The 7397-nt window shown below is 42.3% G+C and overlaps 1 pseudogene; it reads right to left on the bottom strand.

The window, feature by feature from the left end:
- Positions 1-5376: 5376 nt before the first annotated feature.
- On the bottom strand, positions 5377-5907 carry LOC126076844 (ferritin light chain-like; annotated as a pseudogene).
- Between the last annotated feature and the right edge of the window lie 1490 nt (positions 5908-7397).

The raw sequence follows: 7397 nt of genomic DNA on the forward strand, positions 1-7397 counted from the left end.
CCTCATCTCGCAGAACAAAAGATGGGCCAAGTTTTTAAAAGTTCTTGGGTGGGGGGGAAGATTCATGTTTATTCATAGGCACAGAAGGGGATATGTTAACTAAGGTGCTGCAGGTAGCAGCTTTCCAAGATGGCTCCTGTCCCGGGCCTCTGAGATTCATAACAGGACTTATTATGGAGTGTTGCACCTGCGCAGTCTCCCACTCCCCGGGTTTGATTCCCCGGCTGGGGCTGTAGCCCCTCACTGCCCCTGGTGGAAGGTCACACAGAGGTCACAGGTGGATGTTCTGTGCATGTCTCTGGGCCTGGCTTTCTCTTGCTCCTTCTGAAAGGCAACTTTAAAGAAGTTTGAGGACTATTTTTAGATACCCTGCCCCACTGTTCTGGGGAATGGCTTTGTTTCTGTGCCCTGGCCTATTTCTTTTTACTTTGTTTGCATATTTGGGGGCCCCTCTGTTCTCTGTCTTACTAAGTCTCTAGGTTCCTCACTCAACCCCCTATTACTTCCCTGATAGTATAGCCTATTTCTCTTTTATTTGCTCCTCCTCTAACCACACCAGTCTCTTCACTATTTTCTCAAACAGGCACTCTCTGAACTCAGGGCCTTTGCTCTCTGTCTTACTTATTGGTCCAGTTGTAAGGATTTTTGTTTTCTTTATGTTGAGTTGTAACACACACTGAAGACTGTGGTCTTTGGTCTTCATTGGTAAGTGCTTCAAGTCCTCTTCTTTTTCAGCAAGCAAGGTTGTGTCATCTGCATAACGCAGGTTGTTAATGAGTCTTCCTCCAAGCCTGATGCCTCGTTCTTCTTCATAGAGTCCAGTTTCTCAGATTATTTACTCAGCATACAGATTGAATAGGTATGATGAAAGGATACAACCCTGACGCACACTTTTCCTGACTTTAAGCTATGCAGTATCCCCTCGTTCTGTTTGAACTACTGCCTCTTGATCCATGAGCTGGCTAGGGTTTGATAATTTATCAAGCTCTTTGATCCCCGGGAATCAGTTTGAAGCAGTATCTGTAAAGACTTCTGATAAACAAGCAAACAGTCTTAGAGAAGATTTGTATCTTGTGTTTTGGGTACCAGAAAGCTGATCCCTGAACAATAATACAGCATTGTGAACACCCCCAGAGCTACATGAAAGCTACAGTGTGCTAAGTTCTTTCAAATACATTCCTAAAATGAACAGTGTAAATTTTATGCAGCTTTCTCAGGTCATAAGAATAATTATAGAAATTGTTGTACATATTTTTAGAATGCCTCCAGTTACATAGTACAGTGGGTTTATTTTCAAGCAACTTATAAATCTATGGAATCAACTTTATACTTGTGATTTTATGCAATGAACTCAATACAAAACTGTAAAATACTTAACATTTAAGCTTCCTTTTCAAGTGTAAGTGGTACAATAAATAAGCATCATACATAGGGGAAGAAAACAAAAAGGAAAGGGCAACAGAGAGAGAAGGGTTGTAATGTGCGGTTGGGGACGAGGCAGGGGAATAAAGAAGCAAAAAGAGTAGAAAATAACGCAATACGAAAAATACCATGACTTCTCAAAATGAGAAGTAGCTAAAAAAATGAATAGAATAATTGTTATCCAATTAGGGTCTGTGCCCTGGAGCAGTTGCACCAATGAAACACACTCCAAGTCCGAAAGAGTGAGAAAGTTGATTCAGGAGATGTATACATCACCAGGACCCGGCAGCAGTACAGGCTGTCTCTATGGAGTCCCAAATAACAATTTTACCTTAGAGTTTATATAGAATTTTACAAGGGTTAGAAGTGTCTTTGCAGCCCGCAGATGGCGTGGCCGGAGGAGTTATTCATTAGAAGATAGTGACAAAAAACTCTATTAAACTAAAAAGATACATGCCAGACATCTCTTTATCAGGCTAAAGATACACATATTAGACAATCCATGTGAGGGATTGAAAATCAGGCAGAACAAAGTCATTAGCATCAGGTCAAAACAAAGTCATTAACAGAGGTATGTGAAGGAGGAGATAAGCCAAGAAGAAGAAGAACTTACAGATTCGTTGTGGTGTTAGTCATTTAAAGAACAAAGTCATTAGCATTAGGTCAAAACAAAGTCATTAACAGAGGTATGCAAAGGAGGAGGCAGGCAGAGGAAGGAAAAATCTTACAGGTTCATTATAGCATTACTTATGTCAAGCTCTCAGTGGCCCATTTTGAAAAATGAGAAAACATGCTGGAGAGTATTCGAGTCACATAATCATGGAGTATTTTGCCCTTAAGACCAGAAGCATCCAGATCTCACATCCTCTTAGAGCTTGGTAACAGGATAGAAAAGGAGAAATGAAGCTTGTTACTTGTTCTTGATAATGGAGTGGTATTTGTAAAAGGGAGTCCCTGGAGAGTACGAACAGTTAACATGCTTGTTTGCTAACTGCAAGATTGGCAGTTGGAGTCTACCCAGAGGGACCACAGATGAAAGGCTTCGTGATCTACTTTCAAAAAACTAGCCATTGAAAGTCATATGGAGCCCATTTCTACTCTAACACGCATGGGGTTGCCATGAGTCACAACATCCTCCACAATGACTGGTATTTGTAAAAGAAAATTCAAATGTTTAACTTCACTTTTTGCATAGCACACTGTGGCAGGTACATTCTAAGAGGTCCCCAAGATTTCCACCACCTGTATAATCTCCGCTTGAGTGTGGATGGGACCTGTCATTCCTGTGAGTAGATTGCAGTAACATGCAGATTCTAGAGTGGAGTCAATGTTTGCAGAAAGGGAATAGTATGGGGTGAGTAGGAGTCCTAGGTAGTACAAATAGTTAAGCACTTGACTACTAGCCAAAAAATTGACAGTTCGAACCCACACAGAGGTGCCTGGGAAGATAGGCCTGGTGATCTGCTTCTGAAAGGTCACAGCCTTGAAAAACCTGTGGAGCAGTTCTACTTTGCACTCATGAGGTCTCCATGAGTCAGAATCCACTGAAGGCAACTAACAACAACAACAACATCATGGCGTAAGTACCCATTATTTATAGCTTTTACCCTATAGGGCAGGCAGAAGACAGTGTTGTTGAGTGGGGCAATTAAAACTCTTACACAAACTCCCCAGTCTACATGGTCTGAAAAACAGAGAACAGTGTTCAGGGAAATCACACCTCTTGGAAATTGAGGTGGGACTCCTGCAAAGGTGAAAGTCAGAGAAGGGAAGCTGAATTCAATTAAATGAAACATGGCACACTTTAATCATTAGTCAAACATCTGGGGTGAGTTGTAATAAAGAATCCGACTCCATTTTTTGACTGCTAAGAGCTTTCAGGAGCCCTGGTGGCACAGTGGTTAAATGTTTGACTGCTAACCAAAAGGTTGGCAGTTAAATCCACCAGCTGCTCCTTGGAAACCTGTGGAGCAGTTCTACTCTGCCCTATAGGGTCACTATGAGTTGGAATCACTGGACGGCAATGGGTTTGGTTTTTTTTAAGTAAGAGCTTTCAAGCCCCTCCCCTTTCTTCCTTACATCTGGACAAGCTGATAAGAAAGCCTAACTGCTCCCTTCTCTGGTGCTGGGGGGACGTTCAAACCACAGAAGCCCTGGCCCATGCATGTGGAGGCCCTCACCCTAAGTCCACCCTCTAACTTCAATAAAACTTCAAAGCTGGTCTCCTTTCCTAGCTCTCTCAAGTCATTTTTGGGCCTGCTTGGGAGCCTGTCCTACTCTCCCCAGAAAACTTTATTACATGAGTTAAAACATTTTCATATACTCTTGAGGTGTGTGTGGTGTCATCAGTCTAAACATTTGAAACAAATATTGGGTGGAGGTTCTATTACGTATTTGTGGGGGACTACAAGACCTTTGAACCTTTATAGGATTTATTTATCATCCTCTGCAGATACATCAGTCAAAATAGACTTGAAGACAATGGATTTGGTTTAGTTTTGGGTGGTATATGTGTTTTAACAAAGCATCCAAAGTTCTTGCCACTTCTTGTATATCAGGTTATATTCACCCGTATATCCAGGTTGTCCAGGTTCTTTCAGATTATATTATGACAGAGAAGAAGAAAGTTAACACATTGCCCTAGGGCAAGGCCTTGATTGTATATCAACCCATGTAAATGCTAACTACTCATCCTTCTTCCTGATGGGTAGAGAAAGATGTGTTCATCAGATCAATACCCACATACGATGTACCTAAGCCTAGGAAAGATGCTACGTCTGGCACAGCAGCTACAATTAGAGCTAGTATATAGTTATGGGGCTGTTAAATAGTTTAGTTTATGGCATTCTACTGTCCTCTGCCATGATCCAGGGACCAGGCAGCTAAATTAAATTAAGGAAACCACCCTTAAATTTTTTATGTCTTTGAAGGTAACATAAATCTCTGCCATGCCTTTAAAAAATCTGCTGCCATCAAGTCGATTCTGACTCATAGTGACCCTATAAGACGGAGTAGGGCTGCCTCATAGGATTTCTAAGGTTTAAATCTTTATGGAAGCAAATTGCCGCCACATCTTTCTCCTGCGGAGCAGCTGGTGAGTTCAAACCACCAACCTTTTGGTTAGCAGCCCAGCTCTTACCTACTGTGCCACCAATGCACTTCTCACCATCCTTTTAGGGTATGATTATCTATCTCTGTATTTATGTATCTCTCCATCCATCCATCCATCAATCTATCTATTTATTATCTTGGGCATTAGTGGAGGGAGCAGTTAAATGGCCTTCCACTTGATTGCTCTTACTACAATACCTCTTATTCTGTAGGTCACAGAACCAATGAGAAGATTCTATAAACTGCTAATTATGTACATTCCAATTATATATCAGAGAACCATAAAATGATCATCAGGTGAATCAAGGGTTCAGTGGGTCCAATGTTAGACAAACCTGGACCAGGACTTCATTTATTAATGACCCTCATACTTCCCTACTTGAACAGAGAGAACAATGATGGTACTTTGGTGTACTTTGGTGTCTACATGGCTATGACCCTTGAAAGATCTGAGTATTTCCCTTCCCTCAATGTATGGTTACCTGGTTACATGATGAATGGACATAAGACCACTTGAAGAAGTGCTGGGAAATCACCACTGCATACAATTGATACAGCGTTGTAGGGCTTTTCTTCATGGCTTGAGTCTGGAAACTAGGTAGAGAATTATGATGTTCATAGGGTGGCTGATCTCAGCCTTCTGCTCATCTACTCATAATACTCTTTTTTTCTTTTTGGCTGCAAAAGAACCTTTATTGTTTCCGCTTGATCAAGGGCTTGAGAAAGGGTTCCAGGGTCATTAAAAAAGCTGCCTCTTGGCTGGAGGGAAAGGCTCAGGAAGAAGCCCAGATGCCAGGAAAATACAGAGGGACTCTCTCAAAGCTCACTGGACTCTAGAGGCTCCTACTCGAGCTTGAGGGTAAGTTTCTTGAAGAGAAGAGATACTTGCCCACCTGGACTGGGGCCAGTCAGCCTGTGGAGGTTGGTCAGGTGGTCTCTCATCTTCTTGATGAGTTTCACCTTCTCATCTAGGAATTGGCTTTCCAGAAAGTCACAGAGATGGGGGTCTGTACTGATAGAACCCACAGCATGCAGTTCCAAAAGGGCTTGGTTTAGGTTCTTATACAAGGCCATGGCAGCTCCTATAGCATCCAGGGTTCTGCTCCATTCATCTTGGGACAGCTTCTGCATGTCCTAGAAGAGGGCATGGCCTCTGCACTGATTTTGTGTTTTCTAGAGACTCTCAGTATCCCAGCACTGTTCCTTCACCAACTCACCGAAGAAGTGGGTCCATGCCTTCTAAGGCCACTTTCATAATGGTGGCAAGAGAAGCCCAGAAAGAAGTAGGTGTAGGAGACCGACATTCAAGTTGACCAGGCAGTTGACAGCAGCCTCTACTTGGGTGGAATAATTCTGTCTAATCTGGGAGCTCATGGTTGGTCAGCAACAAGGAACTAAGCACAAAAAAACACTATTAGCTGGTCGTGGAAACGGGATGGTCAAGAAGATGGTTCCAGGGTTCGTGCCTAGAGAAGACGTTGGAGGGTGGATGGAAGCTGGAAATGGAAATTCCCCAGGTCTGTTCCTTCCAAACACTGTTGAAGCGAGAGACAGATCCGTGGAAACATCAGTCACACTTGTGCTCTTAATCTTTTTTGATTAAATATATTAAGTAGTACTGTTGCTGGATATCCATCTTTCTTGCCCCTAGGAATGCTATATTCTATGAGTTATCGTCTCTATGGATCCCTGATGGTTTATTCTGGCTGTCATTCTGATATTACTACCCATTACAGTATTCATATGGTCTCTGCTATTTTGAGATTCTATTATCCCCACTGCTATGAGTGAGCTCAGTTCTATAGCATCATTTCCTACCATGAATGCTGGGCTATATATGCCAGCCACTGTTGCAATTTTGGTGCCCCCTCACTAGCCCAATCCTTAATTTCTTGGTAATCAACTGTTCTTTAGCTCTCTCAAGGAACATATTAACTCATGGTTATCCTATTTGATTATGTGTACTTCTCTGAGCCTTTTGATTTCTTCACAATGTGCCACAGTGGTTCTACATCTCTTTTTCATTTAATGTGGGCCATTGTTTTCTACAAGTTTCTAAGAATCATTCCAGCAACATTTTACAGTCATCACTCAGGACTTTTGCCGGGGTGTAATGTATCCAGCTTTATATCCCAGAACTACTCACCTTGTGTGCTCCCATTTCCTGCCAGTACATGTCCTGTGTCTCCTTTGGTACATCGTCTCTCTCCTCCCTTAGGTGGATTTCCGGCATGTCCCAGTTACATTAAGCTGATATTTGGCCCCTCTGGTAACCAGGAGGGGAGGTAGATACAGAGCCTGAAAAAGACAAGCAATGTCTTGCAAGGCAGGAGGGGTGGAGTTGCTATTTTCCAAATTGGGGAGAGAGCCAGTTCCTCAAGCGCAAAAGGTTCTGAAGTATCTGAGGATTTAAGGTTCTCAATAGCATTTACATGCATATCACCACTCGTTTCATATATAAAAAAAATATATAAACGTCCTGAATTTTTTGCAAGAGACTCTTCCAGGCTGAGAATTCAGCATCTTCTCTCTTCAATAAATTATAGGAGCTTAGCAACAGCCACCCAATTCCACCATCATTATAGGAACTGTTTTTCCTCTTCTCTCGCTAGTCTATGAATCCATTTCCACCTTTATTCCATCTTAGTTCACCACAAAGTGAACAATTATACAGCTACAGCATGCCAGGTACTCCACCTACCACTAGAGTGGTGGCCTCCTCATTCAACTAGTAAGTGATACACTCCAGAATCCCACCATTAGAGCCTGATTCCTAGGACCACAATTAGCACCAACTGTTTTAGTTTGGGTTTCCTAGAAGCAGAGTCAGAGACAGAGCTTCTGTCAAAATATAGAATGTAATC

The sequence above is a fragment of the Elephas maximus genome, chromosome 5, assembly GCF_024166365.1.
Source record: "Elephas maximus indicus isolate mEleMax1 chromosome 5, mEleMax1 primary haplotype, whole genome shotgun sequence".
NCBI classification, from domain to species: Eukaryota; Metazoa; Chordata; class Mammalia; order Proboscidea; family Elephantidae; genus Elephas; species Elephas maximus.